The sequence below is a fragment of the Streptopelia decaocto genome (genome assembly GCF_964273445.1).
Source record: "Streptopelia decaocto genome assembly, chromosome: 4".
Lineage (NCBI taxonomy): Eukaryota > Metazoa > Chordata > Aves > Columbiformes > Columbidae > Streptopelia > Streptopelia decaocto.
In genome coordinates, this window is record NC_138658.1 from 13746956 (window position 1) to 13766672 (window position 19717).

Sequence of the window (19717 nt, forward strand, 5' to 3'; positions counted from 1 at the left end):
CTTGCATTTGCCAAGTGCCTCCATTCTTATGGGTTTCATTTCTTCTAAGAATATCAAACCTAAATCGTGAGCTGAAATTTCCCCTATTGGAGGTCATATTTCTGGGAGTTTTATTTACTGTTTACCCCAACAGAATCAGTTCAGTGATTTTTCAAGCAGGAGAAAATGGAGTATTATAACTTAACCCACAAACACACACCTACCTGTTCCTATTTTGAGGCAGAATATTTATATCTAAGGAAGGAATGACCAATGTATCACAGGAGTTTCTAGTCTCTTGACATGGTAAACTTTTCTCTTTTGACATGAGAGCATCAATAGTAATATGCTATTATTTTTCATAGAACATAATTTAGAACAGTGTAATAAATAGGATTACTGTATTTCAATTCAGACTGTTTCTCTTCTCTCATTTCAGCCCCTTATGGACAAAGAGATAGATGGCAACAAGGCATATAAGAACTGTAAATTGGAAATGAGTCCTTGCTGTAAGGTATAGCTTCAAACACAACTTTCTCCATTTCAGCCTGAGTCTAGGTTTTCATCTCACTTTTCACTGTGCAAATTGTTAACAGTGTAACAATAGTAAGGATAAAACACCCTCCAAAAATAAGAGTTTCAAAAAGGCATGAGCTTTTTGCTTTAGGAACTCCCTCTAAATCAGAGACTGCCTGGCAGGCATTTCATAATTTTCTGTTGTAGGTTTCCTGCACCTCTTTCTCCCATCAGAGATGGGATATGATTGATCAGAACCAGGAGGATGATTCCATTAACTTTATTTTGAAGTTCATTTTAAGCTGGAAGTAGAAACTTGAGACAATCCTCATGTTATTGAGAAAGTAGAGAGAGTCTTTTTAAAATTGTCTCTTTTTCCCACTACCTCCTCTCTTTTATGAATGGAGGTTTTGTAAGGTGGTAACTTCTAGTATACTATAAAGATTCTGGAAGAAAGGAATTTCAGTGTCAAATGTACCACTCAGAAGCAAAAATCACACTCCAGTGAAGAAGTTTGTTTTCACAATAAAAACAACCTTTTTCCTGGGTGCTTGGGGAGTAATGGTTCAATTCTTCATACAGGAGAACTGCATCTATTTAGTGTTTTAGAGGTCCTTATTAACAATAGATTATAAACCTAAGTCCAGTATGATTCTCATGTCTCTGTTATTAAAGATGAAATGTCTCAGACCAGAGGCAGCGAATGAAAACTGTTACATATTTCATGTGCACTGGAAATTTCAGATAGTCTGTCTTAGATGCAGTTTGTTCTTTTTCTTTGCAAGAAAAGCTTTCAGCTTGTGGCTGAGGCGGGGGGGGGAAATACATCTTTTCTGCGTTGTTTTGGATTTTCTTTGTTTCCTTTTTATTACGACAGTCACCTAATTACTCCCTGTACATGTGTGTTTCCTCTTCGCCCCCACCATCTCTCTGCTGCATCCTTTCTGGGTTTCCCTTTCCATTTGTTTTCTGCTTCAGCCCCACTTCTGGGTCTACTGATCCCTACGTCCTTGTCCTAATTTCTTTTCCAGACTGAACTCATTTCCTTTCTTGGCCATGTTTCTCCTGACCCAGTCCAAGCTTCCTTTACACCTGCCCAGAGTGATTTTCCTGCCAAACCCAAAATATGGTATGAAAGTCTCTTAACAAGGCCAAACAGTGAAAGATGCAGAAAATAGTTGTGTTGTATGCTGTGTTGCTATTCCCTTATACAGCTTGTGGTGATTCAAGCATGCATGCCAGTGAAGACTGGATCAGATATCGGGTAGCATCTATCCCAAAAACATTTCTGAGCATAAAAGGACAGATGCAAACTCTCAGTAAATTCGTGCAGCTCAGTTGCGATAATAAAATGATATTTTATACCAGATGTGGATTCAATCCCTGGAGGAGGAAGATACCAGAGATTATGAAATAAAGCACACTGGGTTTGCTGGTTTGTTTGTTTACGGTGCAATAAACTTCCAGAGCTTTGTTTTGTATTACGATGACATTGCTGGCATGTCTGTACTTTATCCCATGGAAAAAATTTATCCCAGCCTGTTCTGAGCACAAACTTCTCCATTTACACTGCCCTTTTCTGTTTCCTGTCTCGCACTTGGAACTTTTGTTGCTTTACGCACTTTAATTTAAAAGTCCTCTAAGGCCAGTCAGGCACTGAGCATTAACCCTGTAAAGAACTAGGTTTGACCAGAACTTGTAAAGTTTCATTCCTCACAGCCTCCTTTGCTTTAAAATTAGCCAGAGCAACGTTTCCCACATTAGCTGTATGAAAAATGTGTCATAGGAAACGAGTTACTATAGGAAGTTACTTCATGGTATTCAAATTGTGAAAGGAGCCTGTAGTCAAAGATTAGATTTTCTTTTAAATCTGGCTGAACCCACAGGAAAGACATATAGAAAATGGCCTTCTACACCCCCACATGCTATACTGTGTATGTAATTTAATGAGTGTTGATGGCTACAGATGGTAACGTATGTCACAGCCACCATGTCTCAGGCTGTGATCTTACCACATCTTAATGTAGCATTCAGGTCTGGTCTGCCTTTGGGAGATTTCCAAAGAAAACCTAAGTGTTATAAAAAGTGACGCTGGTGATTTAAAAGGTGGCACTTTCTGTATTCATCTTTAGCTAATGCCTCAGCATGAGGCTAAAGAGGATTGTGTTTCTAATGGTGTTATGCTTTGGGGGAGATGCAAAATGGTGATCCACTGCTCATGTCTTTATTTTCTGTCATTCCAGGATACCATATGCAAAAGTTTTATTCCTTAAAAGGCAGCTTGGAGACCATTGTATTTATGCAAGAATTTGTTTCACGCTTGTATTAGGTCTTTGAAGTGTGTTAATGTTATTTTTTTCTGTCATGCATACTAAATGTAGGCTCTGACCACTTTTTCTTGGTGATCTTTAATGAAACAGGGGAAAACATCCATAAGACTAACTTGCAAAATGCAGCTAGTGTGTAACTAAGTGCTCTTGCTACTCCTACATTTTATACAGCAAGATGAAGTTTCAAACCTTAGTTCTTGCTTTATATTCTTAGCGTGTTCATATGTGCATATGCAAACCAAGCTTCTGAATGTACATAGGCACTTCCTTGTGAGAGTAGTTATTCTGACTTGATGCACTTACGTGATCTTTTTGCTCAACTGTTTCAAGATGCATCTAATGGATCTGTCTGGGAATGCATCCTAGCACATTGCATATATCAAGAGACAGATAAAAAATCAATGGAAAAAACACAGTCACTTGATAAGGAGCCTAATAACTTCTCCCTGTTGGTGGTATCTATAAGATACAGATGCGGAAGATAGCAAGAGGTCCTAATTGGTTGTGGTAGAGGGACACTGACAGCAAGAAAAATAAAAAGGTAGTTATAAACCCAATAATTTTTCCTCACCTGAAAGAACGGCTGTACTACTGGTAAATACAGAATGACAATATCAGGTAAAAACTGATTTCATGCTTATTTCCTGCTATTACTTAAAATATAATACGGTCATGTTTTCAGTATCCCCCCTTTCTCCCAAGTGCGTGTTCAATTTGATAGAATATCTCCTGTTGGACTACACATTTTCCTGTATATTCCCTCTACTACATCAGCACCTCTCTGTGATGAAGATCAGCTGTACCACATCCCAGATGGTTACAGAGGAGCCAACATCTTTCTGAAAACTCATCTTTCTTCTTGGCACTTGAAGGTCAGGGGATGGTTTTGAAATTTCTTTCCCTCCCTCCAATTACACATGACCAATTCTTTTCCAGCCCTTGGAAATCATCAGTTCCTCTGGGCTGCAAGTCCAGACAGCTCTAGTGAAGAAAACCTCAAAGTATAAAACTGCTGTGGACTAGGGGATTTGTTTGCTTCGTATTGCAGAGACTTCACTCAGCCTCAGGGTTTCACTGGGTTATGTACTGTGAGCACAGAGCAAGGCAAGTCAGGATGAGGAGCACTTGCAGAAGCAGCTGCAAGATTCAAAAAAATAAAAGAGAGAAAAAAAAATCTGTGCTTCAGCAAAGATTAATCAATCAGCAGGCAGCAATCACTACTGTTATATATAAATGTAATCTGTGTAAAATGGAGCCATGGCAATTAAGTTTGCAACTTATTTTTTTTAATGTGGCTGGAGAAGACATTTTAAATCATGGTATTCCAAAAAAAGCCTATCCTCCTTCTGTTTTAAACACATTTTCTTTCTGAAACTTTTACTTCTTTTTCCAAATATGAATTTACCTCCATATGTCATCGCCATTCCCAAGGAAAGATGTCTGATAGTATTAAAACATGCACATGAAAAACTTGGGCTGTAATACTCATTTGAATGTCATAAGGTTTAATGCCCTCAGTCACCATGCAAAACTCTGATGATATTTTGAGATACGTATATGGCATTAGCCTGTGGTTTTGCCAGAAATCCAAGGTGCAAACTTCATTTTACTACACTGCCCCAGGAGCAGAGAGGCCAAATTCTCATCTGCTTTCCTTGTCAAGCTGCATTGGCTGTGCTGGATATATTATGGGATGCTAACATGGATCCACTTTCTGGTGCACTTGCTGGAGAGGAGTAAAAGTCCCACCTTTGCCCAGCATCTCACCCATCTCTTTTCTTATTTCTCTTACAACACAAGAAGGAAATATAGGGGAAAAAATGAGTTTGTCAGATTACTATGACAGCAGACATCATGGTTAGACACTAAAATAGATATAGAATGTGTCCTACTTAATAACTAAAATTGTTACGACACCTTTCTGCCTTGCCACTTCCATCTTTCATTTCACAAAAACCTTTACACAATTACTGTATTATTTTGAGTTCTAATCAGAACAAGTAGCAACATTAATGGTTAAACGGTTAATATAAACCAGAATATGATGTAAAAGATTTTATTCCTTCCAAGATAACATAAAAGCTATATTTATAATAATGGGATACACACACACACACACGACACCCACTTACAAACTCATGTCTAAATCCAAGAAAATTCTTAATCACTCTTCTTAAGGCAACTCCAGATATTCATGTGTCAACTTCTATTATTCTGTTTCTTATGCTGTAGGAAAATTCCACTTACATCATTGACTTCCTGTCACTGTGGAAAACAGTCTCTGGTAAGGGCTCAGAGTTAGAATTAGCCCTCATCTGCCTTGTTCTTTAGTTCTCAACCATGCTAGTTAAATTACTCAGAAATTATTGGTGCAATCTTTTTCTTCCTTTCTTTCCCAAGCATTTCCTCTCTATTAAACAAAATCAAGTTTCTGCAAGGCAGAGCGAAAATAGGACTTAAAGTCATGGATGCTGCTCAAAGCAAAAACCTCCCTCAATCTAAAACCTATACTGGCCATAGGGAATTCCAAACCTGTAGGGAAAATCATTGGTTTCTACCATCGAGAAGAACTGCAGTACTTATTTGCAGATCTTTAAGGTCCAACAATACTGCCTACATTGTCTGAGCAATGGGAAAACCACTGATTCTCACAACTTAATCCAAAATGCTGCCACTTATTTTAGATTAGGACTGCTGCTGCACGTCAGAGTGCCTGATAGGAGCTGCCCTTTTTCCTGACTGTCTTTTGACAGAGTTATCAAGTACCAGATACACTATTGGGAAGTTTCTGATGGTTAAGTATGTGGCAATGCCCTTTGATGAACTAGCTATGGGGATGTGTGATTTTTAATTCTTGGAGGATATAGGTGGCCGAAACATTGGTGTGACTGAATTAATGAGTGTGTTTAGATCTTGTCCTTCAATCTCTCTTCTCAGTCTCGCTGTGCACGACGTTTATTTGTTACTCATATCTGGCAAGCGTAAGAAACAGAGGCATAGAGATGATTCATATGGTACTGGCAGCGATTTCATATATTTATAGTATTATCAGGAATATTTTCTTATGGCAACATAACAGAAAGGGCAGCTGATCTTCTTACCCATTTGAGTGTTGAGAAGAGATTCAGAGCCTAAAATGACAAACATTATCTTTCCTTCAGAGTAATTGCTTTATTGGTTTTACATTCGTAGGCCTAATGGTGTATTTCAGGAAGGTAATGGCTCCTTACCTTAGCTCTGGAGTAAATATTTGTGGGCTTTTTTTAATGAGCATTTTGCAACTCCCTGTCGTCCTCCCTCCCTATTCCCAAGTGAGGGCATTTCCACACGAGGAGGAGGAGGTGTCACACTCATCCTTTCCCACCCTCCTTTTTGAGTTTCTTTTTCATCTGATGTGTTTGACAGAAGCTCATTCCAAGGGCAGAGATTTCCAGTCCAGGGTATATTCTTGTTTACTCAAATTATTTTGCTGAGAGCAATGCCCCACTGAGATATCAAATGAGAAGAAAACTAAGAGGGAGATTTGATTATTGAGCTGTGTATTGATGTGGGGTTTTGTGGGCAGAGTGGTCATATGAGCAAAATTACCCAGCTAAACCTGGGTGACGAGAAGGTTTCTCAAAGCATTAAGATATTTGCACATATTTCATTCTCTAGACTGGCATCTTAATTCAAGCTGTTGGATGCACCTTATTAATCGTGAAACTGGGAGGCTTTGCCATTTGTTAGCTTACACAGGTAGTAATTAGCCACTGGAGCGCAGACTTATTTTTTGTAATTAACTTCGTGACAAAATTTCGCTGTTCACTATTTGTGGAAAACACTCACAAAATAATCAACATGCATTTTACTAGAAATACTGTTGAATGCCCTTGTTTGCTTCAAGCTATTCCCTTCTGATATTACCACAAATCCCCCTACCACTTACCATCTCTTTCATCTTATCATGCTTTATACACACTGCATGAGGATGGGATAATTAGTACTTCCCAAATCTCAGTCAGTGCAAGTAAATAACAGATAACTTTAACAATCTAATATTTTTGTTTGTAGCTATACCTAGAGGCTTGACACATATCTATCCACATTTCAGTAAAATCAACGACAACATAGCAAGGCAAATACATTAAACCAGCTATCTGGCTTAGCCCTACCTAGATACAAAGTTTGTTAGTGGTAACACATAATTCTTTGATACTCAGTGTACCCTTCTCTGTAATGTTACCTTAGAGAATGTGCAATGTTTATCACCTTCAGACAGTGAATTAAGAAGATGATATGCTGATCACAGGTTGATCCAGGCCACTTTCCTTGTTTAATTCCAGGGTAAATTATGGTTTTTTGTAAGTCAAGGCTGAGGATGATGCAATACGTGTCTTTTTTTTCCATACTCTTCTATTCTTATGGGAGAAGAACACACTAAATTAATCTTTCAGAATTCTCTCTAAAAACAAAGGAGGAAATGGAGTTTGTTAGACAGTATGATCACAGACAAATATTCATGGGAATTGTCTCCTTCCAGTGAGCACCTTTCCACACCCTCAGACATTGTGCAGATATTACATGCATTCAGGAATACAAAAGATACCAAAACCTAGCCCTCTCCCAAACATTATTCTTTTCATTACCCTCTTGCTAGCTGGAAATAGGTGAATCACTAACTTTGATGTCTAGGTGGTGAAAAAATATCCATCTCTGCAAATACGGGTAGGGACAGATCATCATAGCAATAGAGAGACATTGACTCTCCACATCACATAATCCCATCCTCTGAATGGCCTCTTTACTGCTAGCGAGCAAGAACTTTACTGGAAAAGGAACTTAGTGATGAGCAAAACAGAAACACACTAAGGGAAACTCTAGTTGACCTAAAGGACATTCTCATTCTACCAAACCCAAAGTGAGATAACAAAAACCCCTCACGAGCAATTGCACATCAGCTTTTCTTGTCCCAGGGCTTCCCAACTCACCTCTGTGCAGACAGGTGGGTGCTGGCAGCCAGGAGCAGGGTACGCACCCCAAAGATTCACGATGGTGAACCTCCCTTCCCCTGTTTATTCAGGATCATTTGCCACTGCTAAACAGAACTTGGAGAAAAACCCTATATAAATAGAGATCACTCTTGTAGTTTTAACAGCCCCATCCACACCAAGGCTGAAGGTGTCCTTCAAGGTTTCTCAAGAAACCTGAGGTGTACTCACTCTTAAGCCACCTATAAAGGAAGAGCAGGGAGGTCTGTCCAGCACCTCACTCTGGCTCCTGCTTCTGTCCCCACCCTTCCAATTCACCTGCTCAGCCCAGAGGTGGTCCTCAACTTCTCATATAGGAAAGCCACCAACAAGGAGACTTGGAGCTGCTGCTGCATAAGTCCCTACAAACTGTGGATTAGCCAAGCACTCCTCTGCATTTTCAGCTCTTTCTTTATAGGGTCCTATTTTCTCTTCTATCCTAAGAGTAACTGAAAAAGGCAGAATATAGATTTTTTGTTTGTTTCTTTTTCAGACAAATATCCCTCTTTATGAAATCAACCGAAATCTTCAATAGATCTCATCCCCATTCATTTAAACAAAAGGGAGCTACCAGGTACAGCATTACAATTGTCTGTAATTGTGAAAAAACTTGCATTAATATAACACAAATGGGCCTCCAGGAGTCGCAGGGGCTAAACATAATGGTCCATCAACTCTAATTTTCTTAAAAAGTGATTGTTATGAACTGTGTTAGAGGAGGGAGTTAAAAATCCTACATCACACAACTATTTGCTTGAGCTGCTTTGCAAAAGGACAATTTCTTCCTAGGTTTATGCTCTTAAATGCAACCATTCCCTTCTGTACCTGTTATCGTCTTGGGCAAGGGAATGTTTTTTTTGATCTTTTTCTCAATAGAAATAAAAGTGGTTTTTTTAAATTATTCTAAACTTCACAAAATGTCTTGGGACAATGAGTTCCATCAGTCACTGAGTGAGCATCTCATTAAACATGGCAAACGTAAAACCCATCCAGTGAATGCCACTTGCCATTAATTTTGTGTTTATAAGAATGGTAAGCCTAGCTTACCTCCTTTATTTCCTTGTTTATTCTGCTCAGTTGTGTGTTTTCTTTTAGTCATCTGCTGCATAAAGTGAGTGGTCTGATCTCAGTCACTCAGGGCAGCCATCCCTAACCCTGCGTGCCCATGCAATGGCCTGTGAGGGCTGACCTGAAGTCACTCATCCTGTTATAAGGTGTGTTCCCACCTCCTTGTGCCCCAAACAGGCAGCAAGTGCTTTAAAATAAGAGTATCACATTTGCTTGCTTCAAAGAAACAGTTTCTTGGCTCTCTTATTTCTAACTGTGCCTTCCAAGCCAGCCTGACATTTGAAAATAGAAGAATTACTTCACTTTAATTGTGGCTTTTTGAGGTGAGTAACATATAGGTTATTTTGTAAAATAGCACAGAAGACCATAAAGCTTTAGAAAAAGGTTCCCTATTTATTGCAGAACACCTTGTTTTCCTTTTAGTGCGAAGACTAAAAGACACAAAGACCCTCTTTCCATCTAATCAGGTTACAGCATCACAATATGGCTCTCTTTATAGGGGTCATTAGATATTTTCTTTGGGGAAGAGAGTTATTTCTATAGCTTTGGTGAATTAACTCTTTTGTCTGTAACAGAAGGTGCTTCCCTCAAGCAAGCTTTTTTAGGCTCTACAAAGCAATCTCAACTGCCTGGAAGTTGCACGTTTATTTTATCCCCTTTGTTTGCAGAAATACTTACTTTCTGAAAGAAAAACACTATACAAACTTCATGCTACCTCTTTCTTAGCTGTCTTTCTTTACATACTGACCTGTTGTTCATATGCCACTCAGCCTCTGAGGAAACTTGGAGTAACTACCACAATATTCAAACAGCGTAAAACTTGTCAGGAAGGCTGTCAATGAAAACTCTCTGGTGCTTATTACCCAATCTGAATTCTGCAGAGCAAAGGCAATATGTTTGAATTTCTACCCACTAAAGCACCTATTTTTAAAAGGAATGCTTTTCAAAGTAAAAAAATAGTCTTCATTTGGTGGAGTGGAGTATTTATTGGTTAGTATCATATGGGTTTCTTTCTGATTTGCAGCTTCTTTTCACATCAGACAAGTTGCCACAACCTCAGATTCCACCTGAGAACACAGCACTCTGCTGGCAGCACCCCTCAACTGCAGTTAAGCTCTAAAGCAGATGTATAGATGGTTAGAAAAGCCCTTTGCTACAGCTTTTCATTGGGGAAATATATAAGAGAAAGTTACTGTTACATGGCTCTTATTCACTAGCTTTTCACATCTGGAGAACTCCGCTACAAAATAGCATTGTTGCATTGGAAAATTCTGTTCTTCTGTGTTGAGATTTGCGTATCTGCTAAAATTAACAGTATAAAAATTAATACTCTACATGCTTTTTATCTATTCATTGCTGAAGCAAATTGTGTCCCTGAAGCTGAAGTGCCACAATGAAGCAATCCCTTTCCAAAAAGAGGAGAAACAATAATATGACTAAGCAGGCAGAGGAGCTATTTTGAAAGAGCTGCAGTGACCTTGGACTAGGCAGCAGCTCCAGGAGGAAAACGACTGAGTCACCTTGCTCGCACGTTACTCTAGGACAATTAACAGATTTTACCATAGCTCCAGATGTTATCTACAAGGGCAATAATATCTCATTGTATTATACCCAGAGGGGATAAAACTAGCTCATGCCATCCATAGGAAGAGATCCAAGCTATTAAATTCTTTGCCTGCACTCTGCTGTTGCAGAATTGGTGCACAAAGCTGGATGGCCTCAGATGCCAAGGACACAGGATGCCTGGTGGGATCGGGGTGTGAGAGAGCAGTCACTCGGTCATCCTGCTGGCCCCCCATGACTGACCCTACAAAAGGCTTGAAGAGCAAGCCAAGCAGCGCTGAGCAGGGCCAGCGATGGGGAAAGGTCCCTGTTCATAAGCCAATTCACATCCTGGAACTTGGGGGTAAGAGGACCAGGGCAGACACAGTGATGCTTTCAAAGAGGAAACAGAAGGGTAATTCCTAGGGAGAACCACCCCTTTTCCCCCCTTTTCTCCCCTCTGTCTGGTAGGAAACACAAACACTGTCAGTCCCTGCCTGTAGTACAGGGTGTTTCAAAAAGATGAACCCAATTTTAAATCACAGCACAAGGTGTTTTGCATCTGTCTTTTTGAAACACCCTGTATTTTACCTGCCAGCCTTTGCCAGTTCCAAAAGTGCCAAATGCTCTCCCTGCTGTGAAAGACTAGATCGGGATTGCAGATGTCAGTCAAAAATCTCCTAGGTCCTATTATATCCATTGCATTGTTCAGTGGATAGTAAAAAAAAAAGGGGTTAAATATTTCCAAAAGAAGATGGGAAAGAAAAATTGAAGGAGTTACCTAATTCTTTACATGTTATCTTTAAGCAAAAGATCTTTAGGTATTGAAAGTGCCCTCCTAAGTGTTTTCTACAAAGCCAGAGTAAGGTGTTGGCATCTTAGTAAAGGTTGAAACATCCAGCATTTCAGTCATAAAAACACATCAGGAAATCCCAGATGATCACGGTACGCAACCACCAATGGGGCTTCCATTGACCACAGCACATTGTGATCAGGATGAGCAGCCTGGAGGAGTGAGATCTGCAACCACTAGGCTGGACATGTGATGTTTTTGCAGCCCCCCCCCCATGCTACTTTTTCAGGTGACTTGGGATTTACCTGGCTCTTTGTTAGACTTTTTTTCCTTTATTTAAAATGTGGCTTTAGAAGCCAGTCACCATTCTGAGTCCATATAAAAATTATTTTGGAAATTACAAGAGCAAAGATAATTAGAATCTACAGGATCCTCCATTTTGGCTGGCAGCACTTAGCACAATTTATATGTGTCCTTTCCCTTTCTCTCACTATTTTTTTTTCATATATATATCTAACACATTAAAATACTTTCACATTTTTAATACTACTTTGACAAATCAAATAATAGAAAAAATAATGTGTTGCTTGAAAATTATTCCTGAGACATCATGAAATTCCAAAAATGTTTTTAACCTTATGAAAAGGACTGGTTGCTACTCAACACCATTTAACTTTGTTATCACAAGCAGAAGTGCATGATTTCTCTTCCTTGAAGCGAGTCTAATTCTCTTTGCACATTATAGGGTCTCCTTCCTCCAGGAAATTAATCTCTGTTCTGCTTGTGGAGGAAATTTTTTCCTTCCCAGATTATACTGGAATATTTTAGTGCTTTCTAGAGAATTTAGGACTCTTGTTGCTGCACTTTAACTTGAATTTCAGCAATTCTATAGGCTTTTCTTCCCCCCCCCCCCCCTTTTTTTTTTTAAGGCTATAGTGGCTTTCCTTGGGTTTTTTGTTTGTTTGTTTTTAACTTGTCCATTTTAAATCCTTAAAAACATGGTTTTAATGATCATCAGGAGACCCTTTTTGTTATTTCTCTTTACTTTCAACAGCACATACCTTCAGTACAGATCTTACTATTTCCTCTAGTCTTCCACATTGGTGAGCTGCTTCACCCTTAGTCATCTTGTTCCATTTGGTTTATTTGCTAAATACCTGAATTTGCTAAACAGTCTGGACAGCCTCATCTTAATTAGCAGCTTCTGGGCCAAGCAGTCATGTAATTTAATTTATCATTCCTTATACTTCGGGACTTTTATTTTTGCCTTTGCATGATATCTGAGCTGTGACTCTGCAGTCCACCTCTAAAACTGGGACAAGGATGCTGCCAGGATTGCATTAAGAGAAGTAACAACAGTAACACTTTGAAACTCCGTCTGAAGCTGGATCCCAGTGTAGGTCTTGTTCACTGTCTCCAGGAGGTCTTCCATGAAAAGACAAGCAGATAAATCAGATGGTGGAACAGTGGTAAAAAGAGGTGACATGGTCAGGCTTTATTACTGTCTCTGCAAGGAAGAAGATGCTGTTCTTCAGGCTCCTAATATTGTCCCAGCTTTTTGATCACACTTCCTCCTGATAATGTGTTTTGCTAGCAAACAATATTAATTACTATGTCATAAACTGAACAACCCAAAGCAAACAGATCAAATCCAGCCTGGCGGCAGAAAATAAACAAGAAAGCCATGGCAACACAACTGAAAAAGTAGTGGGCTGCTTTTCAAAAGTCTTTTCAAAACTGATATTGCCATGTTGTGCTCATTCAGTAACCTTTTAAAGAACAATCCTCTTTTGCCAAATATTATTTTGGCAGGAAAACTTAGGGAATAAGTTAATAAATCTAGCAACATCTAAGAGCCTTTTGAAGAGTATTTTCTTCCACTCACCTCTCCTCCTTGCCCCACTCTCTCAGTTTACAGTCCTGGCTTTTGTTTGTTTCACATAATAAATAATAGGGTATATCGGTAGCATGCTATTAGTCAGAACCTGATACAGTATCAGACTCATGTAAGATGCTGACTCAGATGCCTGTTGGGTGGAGAGTGATTTCTGGAAGCCCATCAAAGCCTGTGGTGAGTGTCCCCTCTGGGGTGCAGGTGTGGTGGCTGCTGGAGGACCCTGCAGTACATGCCATGCTGGGGAGAGGCTCATGGGTTCCGCACAAACTAAACTGTACACTGAGCTCTTCTCCCCGCTTCCAGCACGTAGTGGGTTTTCGTCCATGGAGATGTACAGGTATCATTTATTTATAGCACGTTTGATTTTTGTCAAAATACATCAAACACAAACTGCTGCATTTGGAGTCACCCAAGGAATTGAACTTCAGTGTGTAACTGAGCGTGCAACAAATCAGATGACACACAGAAGTTACACAAGTGCCAGCAAGCCTTCCCTCTAGATTTTGAATGAAGCAAAGACCACTGCATTTTCCATTTGGAAACTTGCCGACTCTCACAATAGTTAAACTACAGTTATGGACACGAAATATACTGATAATCTTTGTAAAGTATATAAGAATAACTGAATGTTTCCCCTAAACATAACTACTACAACAAAAATCAGCTTTAAAGCTCCCTTTGGACTTACAGATATTTGGCCTATGTTTGCACTGCTGTCAATGAAAATATCCGTGAGTGAGACCTGTTACCCACAGACTGTGGTAGGGGTTTACTGGGGTAATAGCCAGTCAAAAAGCAGGGCTGCGGGTGGAGATTTCTAGATCTGAGCCCTCTGGGGAGTGGAAGATGGAGACAAAACATCTACCCAGCTCATCCTGGGTGTCATTTTAACACTAATGTCACTGAACAGAACTGTTCCCACCTTAGTTCTGGTTTACGGTCATCTTATTTTTATGCTCTGCAATTTCATACTGTAGTTACTTGAAGACAGATATTATCTCAAGATTAATAGGTCTTCTTTCCACAGTCCTAATTCTTCTTTAATCCTGATGAGAAAAAAACAAAAAGGAATATATTCCACCTCTTAACCAGAAAACAATCAATTTGAACCAAAGGGAAATGAACACTTTTTCTTTCACAACTGCTGCCTTCTTCCTCGGTGAGACAGGTTTACTGTTCCACTCTATCTGGTTTATTATATTTACTTGTTTTCTCAGATTCATTCATTATCACAGATAAACTCAGATTTACCTCTTGCTGATCACAAAGCAAGCTATCTGAAAACCCGGGGAAAATGAATGCCCTGAAATTACAGTGCTTCTAGCAGAATCGTTGCTGGTGCTGACTTTACTGTTTGGAGGTTTTTTTGGAAGGAGGTGGTAAAAGTAAACCACTCATATAAATATTTCTTCATATATTCACCATTTGAGTTGAAGTAATAAAAATAAAATGATGATAGTGTTTAATGGTGGTGAAGCAACTTTTTAGCTGATGTGAATAGTCGGAGATTCTGACTTCTCTATAGCTGTCCCCTTCTCAACCAGCTAATGTCCAAGTCAGAGGGTGAGGTAGACCACTTGTGAGCTCACATTTTTGTTTTAACTTAATGTTATTCTTGACCTCATTTAAAGCACCAAGGAGGAAAGAAATTTATCACCAACTTATCAAATTTCTGGTTCTGTAATATATGACATCAGTATTCATTTTCCTATGCTAGTCATCTTCATTTATCAGGCTTACTCTTCTTTTTTTCCTTCCTCTGTATGCGATTCTAGAAGCAAACACTTCTTTCTCAGGCCTAGGACAGCTGATTTTTCTTTTTGGAAAGCTGGAGCTGGTGACCTGAATTATGACAGAATAGCTGTTACAGAAATGATGACTTCTGATAATGGCTTCTTCATTATCTTGTCTTCTGCAGCATGAATACAAGATCTATAGCTTCTGTTACAATAGCAGATATGTTTGTTGATAGACAAACAAAAAACATCCTTAGCCTGGAAATAATATAATCTACTAGCAATTCTACAAAATGTTACACTGATGGCAGATAAATGATCATTTTGCTTATGATTTGCAAAACAAAACAGCTGTGCTAAAATAGGAGCTATATTTATTCAGATACTTTCATTTTTATGTGTTCCTTCAATATTTGGAGCCACATACTTAAAAACAAAAACAAAACCAAACAAAAACACAAACAAAGCAAAACAAAAACAAACAAACAAAACAAAAACAAACAAAAAAATAGAAGTAAACTGGAAAACTGTAAGCTTGCCAACAACTTCCCAGACCTCATCTTTAACATCAGCTCTCTGCAACTAGGCGACAAATAATTTATTGTCTTCCTGGATTACGCAGATGTTGAAAACATCATGAGGTTTTCTTGGTTCCACTGAGTCCTGCTAGGCTGCTTGGGCTTGCCTTCACAGTACTGGGATTTGGCCAGCCCAGCTTTCTTGGACTCTTTGATGTTCATATGCTCTGTTAGGCTTCCTGGGATTTGCTCCTTCCTGATTAGAAAAAATAAGTACTTTCCCAAGCCCATCAATTCCTGGCACTTCTCTGAGCTGTGAGTCACAGGAGGCTAATTGAATCAGTGGTGCTCAATTCCCTCTATCCTGGACCTGCCCGCAGCAGCCGACACCGACATCAGGGAATTGCAGCTGGGAGCTGCTGATATGCTGGATACATACAGGGGAAAAAAAAAAAAAAAAAAAAAAAGGATTCTGCATAAGAAGGAGTGAAATTGTGACAGTTAAGTGGCATCTGAAAAAACATTTACTGCAAAGGAGGGAATAATGCATGTTTATGAGGGCTGTTCTTTGAGATTTTTTTCAGGCTGAGACAGATTTCACACCTCCCTATTTATACTTCCAGATATTCTTTGCCATGTATGCCTGAGCTTGCTGTGTCTCCTATATCTTGCCCTTTCATCCCCTGTTTCTAACAAGAGAGGCAGGTTCAGCCATGCCCTGTGCAAGTAACTCCGGCAGAGCAGACTCGGATGGGACTCGGGGATGCATGGCCGGGGAGTGAGCTCCAGAGGAGCGCAGGGCTGCAAGAGGCAGGCTAGGTAATCCTACCTAAAAGATAGTCCTCAGCATCTTTCCGTGCAAGCTGCTTTCACAGCTCCTGTGGTAGTTGTTACATTTCTCAAAAGAGAATAGAAAATGTCTCGGTCTGGAGACTGAGCCATGCAGAGCCTGTGAGACAGAGCGGGGCACAAGCCTCCACCTGTCAGGCAGCACCGCAACCACAAGGGCAGGCAGTCGTGTTCCTTCTTGCAAACTCCTGTTGAAGAGGGGAAGTACAGACTGATTTTGCAACACCTTTATTGCAGTTTCTAAAGTTTACAGAGGAGCCAAGACACACAAATTATATAAAACAACAAGAGAAGCTGGATCTTCATGTTTAGCATGAGGTTTGTGCTGGAGCCCTGTGTCTGCAAGGCAAATGAGACCTTCTGGAAGTTTTTGCTGGGACATGTCCTTTTAGCACATGTCGTCTTTCTTCTAGATGGCCTGATTGCAGGCATTCACTAGTGTACAGGTAGTGCCACAATTTCTTTGTACCAAAAGCCTAGAGGAAAAAATATGCCAGCTGTGATTATCTAAAGAAAAGCCCTATTGATTTACATTTAAATGCAGCTGTCACTTGCTGATTATAGCCAGTAAAGCAAAGGCAAATAGGGACATGGTACTAAAACACTGCAGGGCGCTTGTACTTTTATGTGCTCGCAAAGCACCTCACTTTGCTATGGACATATCTGAATAGCACAAGGTGTCAGGAAGGAAAAAGGTGGTAGCGAATGCCAATGTACTGGAGTGAACAAGCAGCCCCATTTTTTCAGCTTAATACGCTTTTGGTGAGGTGCACGAGCAAAACCCGCCCAGCTCTGCTTCTGTTTTTCTCCTCCCAGGACATGGTGTTTTGGCACCAGGGCTCTCGTCCTCGTCCCCCTTGTCCTCCCATCTGGCCACATTTACTGCAGATTGGGGGCTTCATTTTCTTGCAGGGAATGGGGGAACTGGGCTGTACAGCAGGAGGCACAGCTGCTCTCCTCCGCTGGCTCCCTTTCTCATGTCCCACGACAGGGCTTGCATGCATAAAGCGCTATTGTTCACAGCCGAAAAATTGCAAGGGAGCACTGGACGGTATCACTGCGTTATGGCATCAGAAACCACACGTGTGTTCACTCTCCCACCCACGCAGGAACACATGCAAATGCTCATCCCCAGTGTCCCGCTGACAGGGTATAAAAAATCAGGGCTGACTTCAGGCTGTCTTTTAGCAAGCTCCTGAGGACCACTCAGCTCCTCCGAGGGGTGGGAAGCAATGAACATCCCCACTCGACTGCACGCCGGGTGTGCATTTAAGTACTCCAGCTCGCACATCCAAGCTCAGCAATGACCATAAAGAAAACCTGTGTGATATCCGAGTGAATAGCTGCTGTTAAACTGTGCAGCAAATCCGCTGCTTTTTTGTGTCTCACTTGAGATGGAATATTTGATTTTTACATGCAATTCTGGGTGTTTTCAAGCCTTCTGAAATGCTTCTGAGTGTAGAGTAACACGTACCAACGATAAAAGGGAATACTTCCCCAGTGCTAGTTTTTAATTCTGTATGTAACAAACACTTCTTTCTTTAGTATTTCTTTCAACCCTATTTTTGAAGTTGATTTATATCTGCCTCATGTTTTGCTCCAATTTCAATCTTCTGGCTGTGTTCATTGCCAAGCCAGCCTAATGCCCACATGAGCCCCATTAAGCCACATGCTACTGTATAGGCAGAAGTACATTTTTTTTTTTCTGGGCTGAGCTTTGTTTGTCAAATCTGGGCCTGTTTTCACAGATAATGACTTCCTTTTTGTCTCTTTCTCCTTCTGTGTGCTTTTTCCACACACGATCTTTTCAAAATGTAATGTGACCCTCATACATAATTTTTATCAGCCTTATAAACCCAGCATAGTACATAGTGTGATGTATGTAAATTCATGCACCTAACAGCAGTGAGAAAAAAACAACAGCTTTTAGCTCTCTGTCAGGAGCAGAGGACACCTCTATGTCATTCATGTAATTTTTTTTCTATCTGAAACTATTAGTTTCAATTATTAGTTTCTATTTTTAGGATAAAAAAATAGAAATACTTTATTTTCAAGTGGTCATAATTCATTTTTGCATTTTTTCAAATTGTAGAATTCTGAAATTCTCTTTCAAAGTCACTTTTCATTTTGAAATGCATTTTTATGCAGCATTATAGAAGAGTATAATCAAAATTTTTTACAAGTGACTGACCAAATAAAATTTCAGTTTTATTTCACAAAACAATTGGTAGCTTTAGCCTCTTTTTCTCACTGGTAATGAAAAAAACTATTCTGGAGAAATACAAAAGCATTCTTTTCAGTGTAGTATTCTTCATAGTCATATTTGTAGAGTGGTGTCTGTATGCTAGATACAGAATCATAACCAATGAGGGCTCGGTGAACTGACCTTGGCCATTGAATTGGCACTCAGCTTTGCTGTGGTGGCCAGCCATGGTTTAAGTTTGGAAATGTATTCTGCAAGAAGAGAGATAGTTTAGTTAGGGGCACCCCAAGAACAAGGGGGAAGTTGTATCAAAGTGGATATTGTTCTTTCTCAATGTGCTGTGGAGAAAGCCCACACCAGCTACCAGCACCGCTGCTGCAGAGAACTGTAGTACATGGCATGTCAGCAAAGGGTCGCCATCGCTGGCAAGTCCTGCAGTGTTGCGGAGAGGGAAATTCAGGTCTCGGTGTTACAAAAACACCCTTGGTGCACATGGGGCTATGAGGTTTCAGTTCGTTATGTTATACCCCTGCCTATTGATACTCCCTGATAGCATCTGGGATTTCTGAGCCCTACAGGGACTTCTGTAAATGAAGTCGCCTCAACGATGTTTGTCCTGGACTGAATAGGCCAAGGCAGACAACTGATAAGGGACCTACAAGCTTGACATCAATACACAGTTGTGCTGTCATAACAATACAAGGGTTACCTCAGCCTCTAGCTTACAACTTCTCAGAAGTCAGGAATGCTTATTAAGGGGAAAGATAATTGGAAGCGGTTTCCTCGAAAGGAAAGCCACTCCAGGCAGCTGCGGTGCGGAGGGCAGGCCTTCACAACGGTGCCATTGTTTAGAAGCCATTGACGTCTGCAAACAAAAATCTATTTAACTCTGTTACCGTCTCAGAAAAAAATATCAGGAATCTCTTATCCTTCCGCTCTGAGTAGAGTCGATGGAGATTCAGCATCTCTACATCTACATCTGTAGATTAAAACAAGGTTATGTTTCTGAAGGCGTTAATATGAATGTCACAGATATACTTTGAGTTTTTTTCTCCTCCTCTGGTATGTGTGTAACTAGGGCACCTTGATAAATATAAAAGTCATGTAGGGCCAGAGGAGTATAAATATTTCTCAGCAATGAATATAGTGAGGAATATCATGGTATCTTGTCACTTTAAAATATTTATAATTAGGTTTAAATGAGAACATTTATTTGAATTCTCCTAAGGATCATATGTCTATCAATTTTTTTAAATGTTACTGGCACAAGATGAAGC